Raw genomic sequence first — 18,839 nt, forward strand, 5'->3', positions numbered from 1 at the left:
CTTCCATTTCTATTTTTTGGAACAGTTTCAGGAGAATAGGTATTAATTCTTCTTTAAATGTCTGTAGAATTCCCCTGGGAAGCCATATGGCCCTGGGCTTTTGTTTCTTGGGAGATTTTTGATGACTGCTTCAATTTCCTTAGTGGTTATAGGTCTGGTCAGGTTTTCTATTTCTTCCTGGTTCAATTTTGGTAGTTGATACATCTCTAGGAATGCACCCATTTCTTCCAGGTTATCTAATTTGCTGGCATAGAGTTGCTCATAATATGTTCCTATAATTGTTTGTATTTCTTTGGTGTTGGTTGTGATCTCTCCTCTTTCATTCATGATTTGGTTGATTTGGGTCATTTCTCTTTTCTTTTTGATCAGTCTGGCCAGGGGTTTATCAATCTTGTTAATTCTTTCAAAGAACCAGCTCCTAGTTTCCTTGACCTGTTCTACTGTTCTTTTGGTTTCTAGTTCATTGATTTCTGCTCTGATCTTTATGATTTCTCTTCTCCTGCTGGGTTTAGGCTTTATTTGCTGTTCTTTCTCCAGCTCCTTTAGGTGTAGGGTTAGGTTTTGTATTTGAGACCTTTCTTGTTTCTTGAGAAAGGCTTGTATTGCTATATACTTTCCTCTCAGGACTGCCTTTGCTGTATCCCAAAGATTTTGAACAGTTGTGTTTTCATTTTCATTGGTTTCCATGAATTTTTTTAATTCTTCTTTAATTTCCTGGTTGACCCATTCATTCTTTAGTAGGATGCTCTTTAGCCTCCATGTATTTGAGTTCTTTCCGACTTTCTTCTTGTGATTGAGTTCTAGTTTCAAAGCATTGTGGTCTGAAAATATGCAGGGAATGATCCCAATCTTTTGGTACTGGTTGAGACCTGATTTGTGACCTAGGATGTGATCTATTCTGGAGAATGTTCCATGGGCACTCGAGAAGAATGTGTATTCCGTTGCTTTGGGATGGAATGTTCTGAATATGTCTGTGAAGTCCATTTGGTCCAGTGTGTCATTTAAAGTCTTTATTTCCTTGTTGATCTTTTGCTTAGATGATCTGTCCATTTCAGTCAGGCGGGTGTTAAAGTCCCCCACTATTATTGTATTGTTGTCAATGTGTTTCTTTGCTTTTGTTATTAATTGCCTTATATAATTGGCTGCTCCCATGTTCGGGGCATAGATATTTACAATTGTTAGATCTTTTTGATGGATAGACCCTTTAAGTAGGATATAGTGTCCTTCCTCATGTCTTATTACAGTCTTTGTTTTAAAATGTAGTTTGTCTGATATAAGGATTGCCACCCCAGCTTTCTTTGGGTGTCCATTAGCATGGTAAATGGTTTTCCACCCTCACTTTCAATCTGGGGGTGTCTTTGGGTCTAAAATGAGTCTCTTGCAGACAGCATATTGATGGGTCTTGTTTTTTAATCCAATCTGATAGCCTGTGTCTTTTGATTGGGGCTTTGAGCCCATTTACATTCAGGGCAACTATTGAAAGGTATGAATTTAGTGCCATGGTATTGCCTGTAAGGTGACTGTTACTGTATGTTGTCTGTGTTCCTTTCTGATCTTTGCTGCTTTTAGGCTCTCTCTTTGCTTAGAGGACCCCTTTCAATATTTCTTGGAGGGCTGGTTTCGTGTTTACAAATTCCTTTAGTTTTTGTTTGTTCTGGAAGCTTTTTATCTCTCCTTCTATTTTCAATGACAGCCTAGCTGGATATAGTATTCTTGGCTGCATATTTTTCTCGTTTAGTGCTCTGAAGATATCTTGCCAGTCCTTTCTGGCCTGCCAGGTCTCTGTGGATAGGTCTGTTGCCAATCTAATGTTTCTACCATTGTAGGTTACGTCTCTCTTCTCCCAAGCTGCTTTCAGGATTTTCTCTTTGTCTCTGAGACTCCTAAGTTTTACTATTAGATGTCGGGGTGTTGACCTATTTTTATTGATTTTGAGAGGGGTTCTCTGTGCCTCCTGGATTTTGATGCCTGTGTCCTTCCTCACATTAGGGAAGTTCTCTGCTATTATTTGCTCCAATATACCTTCTGCCCCTCTCTCTCTCTCTTCTTCTTCTGGGATCCCAATTATTCTAATGTTGTTTCGTCTTATCGTATCACTTATCTCTCGAATTCTGCCCTCGTGATCCTGTAGTTTTTTCTCTCTCTTGTTCTCAGCCTCTTTACTTTCCATCATTTGGTCTTCTATATCACTGATTCTCTCTTCTGCCTCATTTATCCTAGCAGTTAGTGCCCCCATTTTTGATTGCACCTCATCAATAGCCTTTTTGATTTCGACTTGGTTAGATTTTAGTTCTTTTATTTCTCCAGAAAGGGTTTCTCTAATAACTTCCACACTTTTTTCAAGCCCAGCTAGTATCTTTAAAGTCATGATTCTGAACTCTAGGTCCGACATCGTACTAATGTCCGTATTGAGTAGGTCCCTGGCTGACGGTACTACCTCTTGTTCTTTTTGCTGAGGTGATTTTTTTCGTCTTGTCATTTTGTCCAGAGGAGAACAGATGAATGAGAGAACAAAATGCTAACAGGTTTACAACGTCCCCAGCAAATATACTGTATACAAATCAGAAAAGACCTGAAACCAGGGGAAAAGAAAGGGAAAGAAAGAAAAAAGAAAGAGGGAAAAAAAGGAAAAAAAGATAAAAACAAAAACAGAACAATACAAAAAAAGCAGAATATGATCAAATATGATCAGGCTAGTGCATAGATCAGTGCCACACACTAGATTTTGGGCGTATTTTGGTCTGTTAGAAAAAAGTCCCTCCAAAATTTTAAAGGAAGAAAGACATATATGTACAAAATAAGGGTTGATACAATGAAGGGATGCAAGATGACTGTAAAATTGAAAATTATAAAAGATTTTATAAAAGAACTTGATAAGATAAGAAGTTGTTTGAAAAAAGAAAGAAGAAGATTTAAGAAAAAAATAAGTGATCAGGCAGGAGACTAGAACAAAGTCATACACTAGTGATTTAGGGTATATTTTGATCTGTTAGAAGAAACTGTATCTCAAAATTTTAAAGAGAGAACAACTTATATATATATGCCAAAAATAAGGGTGACTACTATGAAGGGATAAAATATGACTCTAAAAATGAAAAATAAAAAAAAAATTTTTTTTAAAAAGGGATTGATAAGATGTTGGTTGAAAAAGGGAAAAAGAAAAAAAAAACAGTTAACAAAAATTAACTTTGATGAACTAATGAATCATGGTAAAAAAAAAGCCATGAATTCTATGTGCAGTATTCCCCTAGCGCTGGAGTTCACCCGTTCTCCTTGATCGGTAAACTTGGTCTTGGCTTGCTGGCTGTTCATGCTGATCTTCTGGAGGAGGGGCCTGTTGCTGTGGTTCCCAAATGTCTTTGCTGGAGGCTGAATTGTCCCGCCCTTGTTGGTCCGGGCTAAGTAATCTGCTCAGGTTTGCTATCAGGAGCTTTTGTTCCCTGCAAGCTCTCAGTACAGCTTTGGAGGACCATGGCTAAAATGGTGGCCTCCCAATCTCCACCCGGAGGAGCTGAGAACTCAGGGCCCCACTCCTCAGTGTGCCCTCAGAGAAAAGCAGTCACTCCCGTCTCCCTGGTCTCCGGCCGCACACCGTGCTCACCTGGCCTGTGACCGAGCGTTGCTATCTCTGGCACCCGACCCCGTGTGGAGTCTCCAAACCCAGCAGATCCCTGCGGTGCGTTCCTGCGCCGCTCCTCCCCGGGAAGGAAGGGGAGTCTCCCCAGCTCTGCCGCTTGTTGGGTCCCTGCTGGAGGAGCAGTGGCCCGACTGGGCCGCGGATCACAGTTTATGGCAACCCCGAGCTGAAAGCCCGCGCCTCGGCTCCGTCTCTGCAGCTGGCTTCCCCGCTCTGATTCCTGGGAGCTCTGGCGCACTCAGGCACCCCCGGTCTTTCTGTGACCCCGAGGGTTCTGAGACCACACTGTCCCACGAGGATTCCACCCCCTGCTTAGCCACTGGAGCGACGTCCCTCAGCGGAGCCGACTTCTAAAAGTTCCGATTTTGTGGTCCGCGGTTCAATCACTTGCCGGAAGTGGCCGACGGAGGTCCCCTCCCCCGCTGTCTATCCTCCCGAATATCGCCTTGGATTCACTTCTCCGCATGTCCTACCTTCCAGTAAGTGGTCGCTTCTCTGTTCAGAGAGTTGTTGCTACTCTCCTCTTCGATCTCCTGTTGAGTTCATAGGTGTTTAAAATGGTTTGATTCCTATTCAGCTGAATTCCTGAGACCAGACGAAATCTAGGTCTCCTACTCCTCCGCCATCTTGCTCCGCCCCCAAGGAAGGACATTCTGATGTGTGCTATGGCCTGAACGAATCTTGAGGACCTGAGGCTAAGTGAAATCAGTCACTCACAAAGAGACAGATACTGCATGATTCCACTTATAGGAGGTATATACCCAGAGTAGTCAAATTCACAGAAACAACAAGCAGAATGGTGGTGGCCAGGGGCCAGGGCAGGGTGGAATGGGGAGCTATCCTTCAGTGGATATAGGTTCAGTTTTGCAAGTTGAAAAGTTTTTGGAGATGGATGGGGTGATACTTGTACAACAATGTGAATGGACTTTATGCCACTAACGATACACTTAAACATGGTTAAGTTGGTAAATTTTATGTTACATATATTTTGCCACAATTTTTGAAATTGTAACAAAAAAGACAGCAAACATTAATAATAGCAGCAGGGGCAGTGGCCCTCTGAGGCTGCAGCCCCCCAACCCCCCACCCCCGGCCCCTGTGGCTGTCACTGGGCTCTGGGAGGCCGTCTCCCCTCCTTGGCCTGTGGGTGGGAATGACTTCCCACCACTTCTAACGCTCCCTGCATGCCTCATCAGCTCTTATTAATTCCTTTAACCCTGCCCCGTGAATAAACCCTCATTAAATTATTTTCCATTAAAAAATAATAGTTACACTGTCAGTAGAGCCATGTCAACCTCAAGCCAGCAGGGATGTGTGCCACCCCCTGATGAGATGTCCCTAAGCCCTGTGTGTGACCACAACTCTCAACAGTGTCAGGAGCACGCTCAGGAGAGGACACTATGCTCGGAAGCCAGCCAACCACCCTGATCACTGTGACATTTTCAGACATTGCAGGACATCTCTGTATGAAAGCCTCCCCCGATTCCAGGAGTACATCTTTGCATGGAACAATCTGTGACACTTTGATTAATAATCCTCCAGACTAAGCAGAAGGCACTAAATCCTGGCGCTTATGTGATAAACCCATTGTACATTAGGCTTCCCATTAACTATGACTCTCCATAATGTAATGGAATAAAAACATGAGTTGGGACTTGGAAGCTTGGTGACTGTGCAGCTAGGGCAGAGGTAATGTGATGGGGGTCCTGACAGAGGGTACAAAGCCAGGGTTCTAAGAGAGGCTGCTGCTGTGGCCGGGAGCCCACATGGGATGAGTCTCCTGATCCTGGTAAGCTGGTCTGTGAGTGTTAGCAGATGTCTTTCCTTGAAACGAAGGCCTAAGCCAGAGCGTGGAGGAAGGGTGGAGGAGGACTGGCACCATCTGCTTGGTACCAGTTCTCCCTGGTCCCCCCCATGCCAAGCTCCTGACCACTTTGCAACCATAGCATGCTGCTCTGTGCTCCAGCCTCTACATGTTCTATTCCTTCCACCTAGATTTCCCTCTGTCTGCCCCTACTCTTAGCTGACTCTTACACATCCTTCAAAACTTTGCTCAGTTATAGCTGCTTCTCCCAGAAACGTGTGCAATCTGGGCTGGACACCTCCACAGACCCCACACTACCCTCAGCTTAGGCCCTGAGCAGCTTACTGGTAACTACGGTAAGTATCTGGTTGTCTCCCCTACAGCCTGAGGCTCCTTGGTGGCAGGGAGCTAGCCCACCTGCCTCTGTATCCAGGATCTCCACAACACTAGAGGGTATCAGACGCCTAGAGTCTTTGAGACTTTATCTTGCCAGAAATGTTTTAGGCCCTTGGAATCTAGCTGCCATCCACTGTGTCTGAGATGTGGGTGCTGAGCCCCCTTCCACATGGTGCCTGCAGAGTGAGGTGTAGCCTCCCTAAGAAAGAGCCACAACTAGAGCCCAACCTCAGATGATTACACTCACACAGACAAAAAGGCCCATCCCCTCTGGTCTCACTTTCCTTGGGAGGGACACACTTGATGAAATCTGGACTTCCTCAAGGGTCTCTGAGGGGCAGAACATTGACTTCTGCCCAGGGCCAAGAACAACCCTGCACCCTGGACAGGAGTGGGCCACAACTTTCTGCAGAAGACATAGAAAACCACAGTGGTCCCAGGCATGGGAGGATGCTGGGCACACACTAACTTATGATAACCAGCTGGAAAATTCAACTCCTTTTTACTCCAAAAAAAAAAAAAAAAAAAAAAAAACACATAAGTAAACATTTCATTATTTGTTGTGAATGGTAGACATTTTATGCTCCATGTGTTTTGTTACCTGGTGACTTAAGGCTCTAAACAGGAAAGTCTCTGGAGTACTGTTCCAGTCTGCTCAGTTCTAAGAAAGAAGTTCTGGGACATTCTCCTTGAAAAAGCCCTGCAGGCATAAGGTAAATCCAAGAGGGCTGGGGTTTAAACAGGACTGTCTGTGGGCTGGGGGACTAAAATCCCGAATACAAAGAAGAGCCAAGCCATCCTTCTAGAGCACTCAGGAGTGGTTTGACAAGGGTTGGGGATTTGTGACAATGGACATCCCCCTCCATGAGGAAATGCGTATGGTGCACATTTCAGTGTGGTTGAGAGGAAAGAGCCACAGGACATTGGGAATCCCTGGGAAGGTGGGCACTGCCAGCTAAAGTTGGGTGAGGTTTTGCTAGAAGCAAGTAAGATAAGCATGCTCTGCTCTTCTATCTTGAGACGACGGACTCCACACCTCCATCTAGGAAGCCTGGGCTAAGAGGGCCCTAGGGAAGCCACAGTGGCCCTGATTTTCCCTGGCTCCTTAGGGAGTACAAAGACATCTCAGAGAACTTCCTCACTTTCCCTCAAAATTCCTGAGACAAGAGATTCCATTTTAATGGACAACACCCTTCCTCCCACCCCAGAGAAGATGCTAAGTAGCAGTTTCCCTGGGAGAGTTGATGCTATTTCCACTGAACACCAATGAAGCAAGCTCACCCTCTGTTGAGAAGTGTTTCTTCAAGGAGCAAGTCCTGGATAAGTGCAATGAGAAGTCCTGGTGGGCAGCATGGAGAGGGCTGCAGGTGTGGCCCAGGTGTGCAATGAGAGGTCCTGGTGGGCAGCATGGAGAGAGGTGTAGGTATTACCTGGGTCTTCCCCATCCTAGCAGGGAGACAATTCATTTAAACTTCCCAGGCCTCCATTTTTTCCTATGCAAAATGGAAGTTGTAATACAGACCTAGGAGACACACAAACAGCACATCATAGGTGATTAATAAGTGTGTGACTATCCTCCCTCTAAGGAAGTGTTAGGCGGCAGGGCACAAGCCTGGGTTCCTGAAGGAGCTAGAGGCCAAGCTTCCCTACAGTCACAGCTTTCTCAGGCATGATCCATCCGCTCCCAACTCCTTCATCCCCAACTGCATGTCCCCTTCATCTCTATTAATTCCCTGCAGCCTGGAACACACTGAACCTGACCCTACCCCAAGGCCTTTGCACTTGCTGTTCTCTTTGCTAGAATGCCCTCTCCCAGGCATTTCTGTGGCTGCCTCCCCAGCTTCCTTCTGGCTGCTGCTAAATTTTACCTAATTAAAGGGGCCTTCCTTGGTTAAAAAAAAAAATACAACCCCCTCCCACAAACACACACATTTGTTTATCTCTTTTACTCTGCTTCATTTTCCTTTTTCATTCATAGTACTCATCACTATGGTGTGTGTGTATGTACATGGTATCAGTCTTGTCCACGGTTATGTCCCAATATCTAGAAGGGTTCCTAGCACAGAGTAGCTTATCCAGGCACATGTGAGAAAGAAAGAATGCATGATCCAATGAGCACCATTCCAGTGGGGTTCCCTCTTCTTCCCTGATCAGACCACCCTCCCCCAGTGTAACTTCTCTGCTGCTCTGAAAAGTGTGTTAGCTCCCCTTCACATACCACCATGTTTGCGGGCTGTAGCCTGTATGTCGCTCAGTTCAGACAGTTAGGCCTGTGCTTGGCCAGGTGAAGGAAGGCCTGTTGCCCTCACTGCATCATGTAGAGATAAGAGTGTGCACACCTGGAAAGTGTGTCAGGACCTCGCCAGCCCCCAGCCTCTTCCCAGGCTCTTAACCCACACAGACACCCAGATCCATTTCCCCAGAACAGCATCACACCTGCATTTCTCATGAAAGCTGTATGTATGCCACGGCAGAGCCGAGACTGGCCCTAACTAACACACAGTCATAAATAATGGAAACTTGATACTATTGATCACTCAACAGCATTACCTCTCCTGGTGGAGCCTGGGGTCGTTTCTGTCCTTGGCCCCTTCTGCTCCAACAAAATCCACAGCACCGCCCTGCTGTAGAGGGTAATTAGCAGGCTCTCCCAAGGAAGATGGATTCTCATGCTCAGCAGCAGAACATATGCAGTATAATTGGAAAGCACAAGAGATTAGCAAGGAAGACAGGAAAAGAAAGTGGCAGGAGCTGTGAAATTCACATCAAGCCTGCTTTCATCACAATACGCATTTTAATCACCCCAGGCAGCATGAGAAACAGCCTGCTCATGGCCCTGGAGGTCTGAAGCACTTGCCTAGAAACAGAGACATCTGGAGTCCCTCTTTGCCTGGCCTCCACCCCATGCAGAGCTCCAAGGAGAGCTCATCTCCACCTCAGTTTCCCCACGCTTCCATTCATGCAGGCTGCTCAAGGAATCAGAAGCCAGGTCCACAGTGTAGCAAATCCTTATGTCAACACTCTCCAACAAAAGCTTTGGCTGCACTTTTACATTCAAGTTGACCAGCTGCTGAAGGTGAGGACTCATTGGTCGGCTCTGAGACTGAGAGCCCCAGAGGGTGTACATGTCCACAGGCCAACAATTTATCTGACTGTGAGACTGCCTCTGTGGGTTGCATGTGCTCTTGGGTGCTCCTCCAGCCACCATCTGCTGGAGTTTGTTCCCTCCAGCAGAGGAGGGAGGGGCCCAAGCTGCCTCTCTCCCAGCAGTAGCCCTGCCTCGAGGCTGCAGACAGGCTCTCCCCCTGCAAGACCCTGGAATAATCCTCCTGACCATTTCTATATCACATTTTACATCTTTTTATCTTGTGCATCCCTGAACTACTTGCTATCCTCCTTTCCCCCCCTCCTCCAATCAGCCCAGACCTCCCATGCCTCTAGATGCATCTATGGGCTCCTTCCTGTTGTCTCCTCTGGACATCCAGCAGAAGCCTCATGCATAGCATCATATGAACAGAACTCTGCTTCCTTTCCATCCTCCCCATTGTTCTTCCACACATCATCCACTTACTAGTTTAAGCCAAAATTCTAGTTGTGACTCTTGATACCCCTTTCCCTCACCAACCACCTCCAGCTCATGGGCTGGTCCTAGCCGCTTCACCTCCAGCCCAGGGTTCACTGAGTCCTCTTCCCTATCTCTCTTAAAGCTTGCTCGAGGCCAGCCCCATCTTCCCAAGACCCCGCAGCATCCTCCTGACTTGGCCTGCTGCCCTCTGCACAGTGTGAGTCACTTATGCTCCCTGCTGAGACCCCCGGGGCCCTCCTGTCTCAGTAGAATGCTTCCACACTCTGCGGGCTGGGTTGTCAGCCCCTCATGCATGACCTCACTGTCCCTCCTGCACACCAGGCCTGTCCCGCCAGGAGCCTCCTAGCAGCTGTTTAGTTTCTTTCTTTTTTTTTTTAGCCAGACCATTTTATTATGTTATGTTAGTCACCATATAATACATCATTAGTTTTTGATGTGGTGATCCACCTTCCATTGTTTTCGTATAACACCCAGTGCTCCATGCAGTACGTGCCCTCCTTAATACCCATCACCAGGCTAACCCATTCCCACTCCCCCTCACCTCTAGAACCCTGTTTGTTTCTCAGAGTCCATAGTCTCTCATGGTTCATCTCTCCCTCCGATTTCCCCCCCTTCATTTTTCCCTTCCTTCTCCTAATGTCCTCCATGCTATACCTTATGTTCCACAAATAAGTGAAACCATATGATAGTTGACTTTCTCTCTTGACTGCTTGACTTATTTCACTTAGCATAATCTCCTCCAGTCCCATCCATGTTGATGTAAAAGTTGGCTATTCATCCCTTCTGATGGCTGAGTAATATTCCATTGTATATATGGACCACATCTTCTCTGTCCATTCATCGGTTGAAGAGCATCTCGGCTCTTTCCACAGTTTGGCTATTGCGGACATTGCTGCTATGAACATTGGGGTGCATATGGCCCTTCTTTTCACTACATCTGTGTCTTTGGGTAAATACCCAGGAGTGCAATTGCTGGGTCATAGGGTAGCTCTATTTTTACATTTTTGAGGAACCTCCACACTGTTTAGTTTCTGACACAGGGCACTCCTGCCTCCTTGCTGCCACCCAAGGAATGACATGAATGTCACCACTCAGGGAGGCCTGCCCTGACTACCTGACTTTATCTTACTTTTTTTCTCCTTATAGCATTTTTCTCTGCCTTGAATGAAGTTTTTCACTCATTTCTTTATTGTCTATTATCCCCACTGTCATAGAATGTGGACACCATGAGATCTATCTTGTCCTCTACATTTTTATAACCCTTCTGCCTTGAAGGTAGTCTGGTACCTAAGAAATATTTGTCAAATGAATAAATCAATGAGCATCATCACAATGGGCAACAACATGATATAATACAAAAAACATAGCTGGGGGAACCAGGCAGCTGGAGAAGAGTGGAACTGTCAGAAGGGTTAAGTTAAAATAGGGTGTGGATGTTCTATCTAGAGGTTCACATGCATGGATGTGTGATATTTATCTATTTATTAGTTCATTTCATTGTTCATTTATACAAAGATCTAGATTTCATGAAGTGTACACAATTTGGCAGGGCTTCTTTAACAAAAAGAATATAGAAATCTTTTATACTGTATTATCAATTCTATTTTAATAGGAAATAACTTTTTTTAATGAATATCAGTGAGAAATGATCCTTACAAATCTGCCCACAGATGATGATTGGAATAATTTTCCACAGACTGGCTTCTAACGGGCCCTTCCTCTATGATTCCCACATTTCTGGGTCTGGGGCCATAAGACATCACACTACAGTGCCCTCTTTGACCTGTACCCTGCTGCCATGCCAGGTGCCTGGCACAGAGCATGGTGGGAATGTTTCCAGAAGCCATTTCTGCAGCTGGAGGGACAGCAGTAACAGCCACGTGGAGGTGGTTATAATCCACATGCAAATATTGCACTTAATCCAAGCTGAGCATATGCCCAATTTTAAGAGACATAGAAGGTTGGAGCAGAGATAAAAGTCTTTGGTGAATATAGCTGAAATTTTAATGAATGCTTTGACCATGGGGACTCACTGCAAGGGCCCCCCCTCCCCAGTACCTTGGAAGAGGCTCATGAGAGTGAGAGATCCTGCAGGCCATTCCCTTGCATCATCCATGCACTGTGCATGGGAAGGTGTCTCTAAAGCCAGCACATGCCTGTCTCTTGGTAAGCCCGCAGGGGAGGCAGTATTCAAGTACACAGAGTTACAGATATGTACATGTTTGTGCACACTCAGAAACAGACATAGCAAAGACATGTGCTCGCCCAGATGAAGGAGGTGTGTGTCTGCAAACACTCATGCATAACCACATACCCATGTGCTCCAGTACTCACTTCACCAATGTCCCAAGGGATGCTACAAAGAGAGTTCTCTTCTTTAGATCCTCTTTGATAGTAGAACAAGTACTCCCAGCAATTCAAAGGCACATTGATAATACCCAGACCTAGCAATGGCCTTACCAGTTTCACTTTGTGTTCATGAAGAGTTATCTAGAGCCCCAGAGACACAGACATTGGGCAAACCCCCATGCACAGGGTGACTGGCAACACTACACCATGCCACCATGCCGGGCCGTCCACCAGGACCATATCCTTCCCTACACACCTGTGACTGCGGCTGTCTTCCAGCCAAGGCCCAAACATCCAGACCTCTCACTGCAGTCCAAGCAAGGGGCCTGGGATCATATGAGGGCCCCTGACAGTGAATAAGCCAGGGGGATGTGCACAGCAATACACAGAGCCTGCACAAGCATGGGCCCAAGGAAAGAGTCACGCCCTCAAGTCTGCCTCAAACGGCACAGAAAATCCATTTCTCCTGCATCTGCTGTGGGCCAGAGGAGCTGCCCTGTCCTGGGCAGCCCCGTCTATGGCCCCAAGAGGTACAGGGCAAAATCCCTGTGTCTCCAGTAGCTAGCTGTGCCAGGCCTTCAGTGTAGACTTGCTGAAGGGGAGTGGTATGTGGACTATTGCTGGCTTGGCTTCATGAATGCAGCAAGCATTCCCTAATCCTGCTGTGTGCCCATGTTGTGACACTGGGGACCATAGAAACAGAGGCAGGGCATCTATATCTAATTTGAAAGACAGGATTTGGAAATTTACTGTATTTGGAAATGCGGTAAAACTTTAGAGAGGATCAAAGGGTGAGCCAGGAGCAGATGGCTTTAACTGAACTTCTGTGACCTTCCAGTCAGGCCACCCAGGATGGAGGCAGGTGTTCCTTCACGGATGACAGTGTGAATGTTGCTTTACCTCTCTAAGCCCTGGGTTTGTCATAGATAGAATGAGAATTGTTAAATCTATGTCAGAGGGTCTAAGAGGATAAGATGCCCATATCAGGGAGGACAGGCTGTAATACACTGTGGTGACAGGCCACTCACTCTCTCACATGGCCTGTGCTGTGGTCAGTTGGGGGCATCATGCACACTGTCTTCCCCCAGGCCCAAGGCAGATGGGGTAGCCCATCACCAGTATGGGTGACAGCTGCAGACAGAGGGAGAAGGACCGCCAAGGGTCAGCGACCTCTGGCCTTTACGCTTACTCTCCTCCTGTGTCATAGCAATGTCCTGCCCCAAGGCAGCAGCAGGGTGGGGAACAGGGTTCCACCAGGGTCTGGAAGAAATGAAAGGAAGCAGTCTCTGTGAATAGCCCTAACTAAATCACAGAGCCTGGAATACATCATGTACTCAGAAGAGTGCCAGTCCCTTTTCCCTTTATTTAAGGTGTGGCTTTCAAATCAGGAGACTTTTACTCTGTTAAGCTTATTGAGTCTATTTTTCCTTTTTTGCTTCCTGGGGTGTTTTTAACTTTGGGGTTTTTTATTGGTTTGTTTTCTATTAAGGTATAATCAACATACAATGTTGTATTAGTCTCAGGTGTATAACAAATAAATCAATATTTTATATATTGCAAAATGATCACCACAATAAGTCTAGTTAACATCTGTCATTCATACTGCATTTGGAAATGCAGTAAAATTGTAACAGACACAGTAAAACATTGTTACAGAATTTTTTTCTTGTGATGAGAACTTTCAAGATTTACTCTCTTAACAACTTCTAGGTATGCAATACAGTATTATTAACTGTAATTACTATGCTGTCCATTACATCACCATGACTTATTTCATAACTAGAAGTTTGTACCTTTTGATAGCCTTCACCATTTCATCTTTCCCTCAACCCCCCACTTCTGGCAACCACCTATCTGTTCTCTATATCAATGAGCTTTGGTTTTGTTTTTTGGGGTTTGGTTTTTTTTTTTTTTTTTTGTATTTGGTTTTGTTTTTGTTTTAAGATTGCACATGTCGTTCTCTATCTGACTTAGCATAATGCTCTTACGATCCATCCATGTTGTCAAAAACCACAAGATTTCATTCTTTTCTATGGTTGAATAATATTCCATTGGTTACACACTTCATTGTCTTCATTCATCTATCAATGGATATTAGGTTGATTCCATATCTCGACTATTGTAAATAATGCTGCTATAAACATGAGGATGCAGATATATTTTCTAGTTAGTATTTCATTTTCTTCAGATAAGTACCCAGAAGTGGAATTGCTGGATCACTTGGTATTTCTATTTTTAGTTTTTTTATAAACCTCTGTACTGTTTTCCATAGTGACTGCACCACTTTGCATTCCCACCAACTGTGCATGAGTTTTCTCTACATCCTGGCCAACATTTGTTATTCCTTGTCTTTTTGATATTACCATTCTATCAAGTGTGAGGTGATATCTCCTTGTGGTTTTGATTTGCATTTCCCTGATGATTAGTGATGTTGAGCATCTTTTCATGTGCCTGTGTATTGTATGGATAGAGGTTTCTGTGATTTGTCCTACATAACCGACCACCACAACCTGCATGCATACAGGCAGGCTAAAGAGTGTTTGTGAGACTTGTGCCATGTAAGTGACCTTTGAACCTCGTTAGTTGATGTTATTAGTTGGCCTGCAGGTCAGAATTGGCCCTTCTGGTCTGGACGCCAAGAAATATAAATTTTGCCTTGCATCCCCTCTGGCTCCAGGCTGAGCTGGCCCCCCAGAATAGGATCTGGGAGGGGAGGCAAGCACACCTAGCCCAGGCTCCTTGAATACATAAAGACATGATAAGATAGGAAAGCAGCTCGCTCCAAACTGCAAGTAGGCAGCAAACAAATCTTTAACTTCAGACCCCATCATTTGTGCTATAAATATGGCCCTTATAGGGATGGTCAGTTGGAAGACTCACCTGAGGGGCGGACATCTGCCCAGGCCTCTCAATAGGGACTTCAGCCTGGCTGTCTCTATGGGGCTTCCCCAGCTAATGATGTTGGATGTTCTAAGTACCAGATTTGATGTAACTCTCTTACTCTCTTCCCTGCTTATTATTGCCCTCACTTATGGATAGATTTCCCTTTTCTTCTTTCTGTTTCTATTTAATTTTTATAATATCAAAAAAATGGCTTTTTTTTCCCCTTCAAAACTGAGAGTATAAATGCCATGAATCTTTTCTTCAGAACAGTCTGTTGGCCACCTGCGTATCTACTTTGGAGAAATGTCTGTTCATTCTTCTGCACATTTTCAATCAGACTGTTTTGTTTGCTATTAAGTCATATGAGTTCTTTGTATATTTTGGACATTAACCCCTTATCAGATATATGATTTGCAAATATTTTCTCCTCTTCAGTAGGTTGCTTTTCATTTTTGTATGGTTTCCTTGTTGTGGAGAAGTCTTTTAGTCTGATGTAATCCCACTTGTCTACTTTTGCCTCTTTTTTTTTTTGCCTTTGGTTTGGTGTTAAATCCAAAAGTTCATCACCAAGACCAATGTGAAGAAGATTATTGCCCACATTTTCTTCTAGGAGTTTTATGATCTCATGTCCTATGTTCAAGTTCTTAATCCATTATGCGTTAATGTTTGTGTAGAGTGTGAGATAGCTGTCCGGTTTCACTCTTTGACATGTGGCTGTCCAGTTTTCCCAATGCCATGTATCAAGGAGACTGTCTTTTCTTTATTGTATGTTTTGGGCTCCATTGTTGTAAATTAAATGGCCATATATCCATAGGTTTATTTCTGAGATTTCTATTCTTTTCCATTGGTCTATATATCTTGATTTTATGTAGATCACACTGTTTTGATTCCGATAGCTTTAATATAGTTTGAAGTCAGGAAGCATGATGCCTCCACAGCTTTGTTCTTCTTTCTGAAGATTGCTTTGGCTAGGGGCTCCTGAGTGGCTCGGTTGTTAAGTGTCTGACTTTAGCTCAGTCATGATCCCAGGGTCCTGGGATCAAGCCCCACATCAGGCTCCCTGCCCCATGGGAAACCTTCTTCTCCCTCTCCCACTCCCCCTGCTTGTGTTCCTTCTCTTGCTGTGTCTCTCTCTGTCAAATAAGTAAATAAAATCTTAAAAAATAAAAAATAAAAATAAATAAATAATAAAAGTGATTGCTTTGGCTACACGGGGTCTTTTGTGTTTCCATAAAAATTTTAGGACTCTGTCCTATTTCTGTGAAATATGTCATTGGAATCTTGATAGAGATTGTATTGAATCTGTAGATTGCTTTGGGTAGAATGGACATTTTAACACTATTATTTTTTCCAAGCACAAAATATCTTTCCATTTATTTGTGTATTCTTCAATGTCTTTTATCAAGGGAGTAATGCTGGCCTTGTAAAATGAGTTTGGAAGTATTCCCTCTTATTCTATTTTTTGGAAGAATTTAAGAAGGATTGGTATTAATTTTTCTTTGGGTTTTTTGTAGAACTCACCAGTGAAGCCATCTGATCCTAGACTTCTGTTTGTTGGGAGATTTTTAGATTCAGTCTAATTACTAATAATCAATCCACTCAAATTCTCTATTTCTTTATGGTTCAGTCTTGGGAGGTTATATATTTCTAGAAATTTATCCATTTCTACTAGGTTGTCCAATTTGTTGGCACATAATTTTTCATTGTAGTCTTTTGTGCTCCTTTGTATTTCTGTGGTATGAGTTGCAATGTCTCTTGTTTCATTTCTGATATTACTTATTTGAGTTCTCTCTTTTTTTCATGGTGAGTCTAGCTAGTTGGTCAATTTTGCTTATCTTTTCAAAGAAGTAGCTCTTGGTTTACTTGATCTTTTCTACTGCCTTTTAGTCTCTAATTTATTGGGGGAAGAGCAAGATGTCAGAGGAGTAGGAGACCCAAATTTTGTCTGGTCCCAGGAATTCAGCTAGATAGGTATCAAACCATTGTGAACACCTACAAACTCAACAGGAGATGGAAGAAAAGAATAGCAACAATTATACAAACAGAAAAGTGACCACTTTCTGGAAGGTAGGACGTGTGGAGAAGTGAATCTGAGGCAATATATGGGAATATACACCTTGGGGGGAGGGAGCCTCCATCAGCCAGCTACTGGCAAGTGATAGACCAGCAGAGCACAAAATGGGAACTTTTAGAAGTCTGCTCCGCTGAGGGATGTCACTCCAGTGGCTAAACAGGGGGTGGACACTTGCTGGGAGGAAGTCTCAGGACCCTCGGGGTCACAGAAAGATCAGGGATGCCTGAGTATGGCAAAGCTCCCAGTTATCAGAGCAGGAAAGCTGGCTGCAAAGATGGAGCCCAGGAGTGGGCTCTCACCTCAGGGTTGCCATAAACTGACATCCACGGCATAGTCAGGCCACTGCTTTTCGAGCAGGGATCCAACAAGCGGCAAATCTGGGGAGATCTCCTTCCTCCACTGGGAGGAGTGGCTCAGGAACACACCACAGGAAGCTGCTAGGTTTGGAATCTCCAAATAAGGGTCATGTGCCAGAGATAGAAATGCTCAGTCACAGGCTGGGTGAGCACGGAGTGCGGCCAGAGACCAGGGAAACAGGAGTGATAGACTGCTTTTATCTGAGGGCTCCCTGAGGAGAGGGGTCCCCAGCTCTCGGCTCCTCTGTTGCCAGAGATAAGGAGACCGTCATTTTCACTCTTGTCCTCCAAAGTTGTATGAAAAGCTCTCAGGGAACAAAAGCTACCAAGAGCAAACCTGAGCAGATTACTTAGCCTGGCCCCTAGCAAGGACGATACATTTCTACCTTGGGCAAAGGCATTTGAGAATCACTGCAACAGGCCCCTCCCCCAGCAGATCAACAAGAACATCCAGCCAAGACTAAGTTTACCGATCAATGAGAACTGCAAAACCGCAGCGCTAAGGGAATATAGCACATGGAATTCATGGCTTTTTTCCATGATTCTTTAGTCTTTCAAAGTTAATTTTTTTAATTTTCTTTATGTTTTTCTTTTTCTTTACTTGAATTTTTCTTCTTTCATTTTTCAAACAACGTCTTAACAATTCCCTTTTTAAAATGTTTTTTAATGTTCATTTGTACAGTCATGTTCTATCCCTTCATTGTATTTAAACTTTTTTTGTATATATATATATAAGTTTTTCTTTCTTTAAAATTTTAGGATACAGTTTCTTCTAACAGACCCAAATATACCCTGAATCTAGTGTATGACTTCATCCTAGTCACACCTGTGATCACATTCCCTCCTTTTTTTTTTAAATTTATTTTGTTCTTTTTTAACCAAATTCGTTCCTTATCAATTCCTTTTTTAAAAACTTTTTAAATTTTCATCTATACAGTCATATTCCATCCCTTCATCATATTTACCCTTATCTCTCTCTCTCTCCATATATATGTTTTTCTTTCTTTAAAATTTTGAGAGGCAATTTCTTCTAACAGACCAAAGTACATCCAAAATCTAGTGTGTGGCTCTGTTCTATTTACCAGCCTGATAATATTCTTTTTTTTTTCCCTTTCCTTTCCCCCTGGGTTTGGGTCTCTTCTGATTTGCTTAGTGTATATTTTTCTGAGGTCATTGTTACCCTTTTAGCATTTTGTTCTCTCATTCATCTATTCTTCCCTGGACAAAGTGACAAGATGGAAAAACTCACCTCAAAAAAAAAGAAAAAGGGCAGTACCAACTGCCAGAGACCTAATCAATATGGACATTAGTAAGATGTTGAATCTAGAGTTCAGAATGTAAGATGTTGAATCTAGAGTTCAGAATGACGATTATAAAGATATTAGCTGGGCTTGAAAAAAGCACAGAAGATACTATAGAATTGCTTTCTGGAAAAATAAAAGAACTAAAATCTAACCAGTTGAAATCAAAAAGGTTATTAATGAGGTGCAATCAAAAATAGAGTTTCTAACTACTAGGTTAAATGAGGTGGAAGAGAGAATTAGGGATATAGAAGACCAAATGCTGGAGAATAAAGAAGCTGAGGAAAAGAGAGATAAACAACTACTGGATCACGAGGGCAGAATTCGAGAGAAAAGTGATACCATAAGACAAAGCAATATTACAATAATGGGGATCCCAGAAGAGGAAGAAAGAGAGAGTGGCAGAAGGTATATTGGAGAAAATTATAGCAGTGAACATCCCTAATTTGGGGA

The sequence above is a fragment of the Zalophus californianus genome, chromosome 3, assembly GCF_009762305.2.
Source record: "Zalophus californianus isolate mZalCal1 chromosome 3, mZalCal1.pri.v2, whole genome shotgun sequence".
NCBI classification, from domain to species: domain Eukaryota; kingdom Metazoa; phylum Chordata; class Mammalia; order Carnivora; family Otariidae; genus Zalophus; species Zalophus californianus.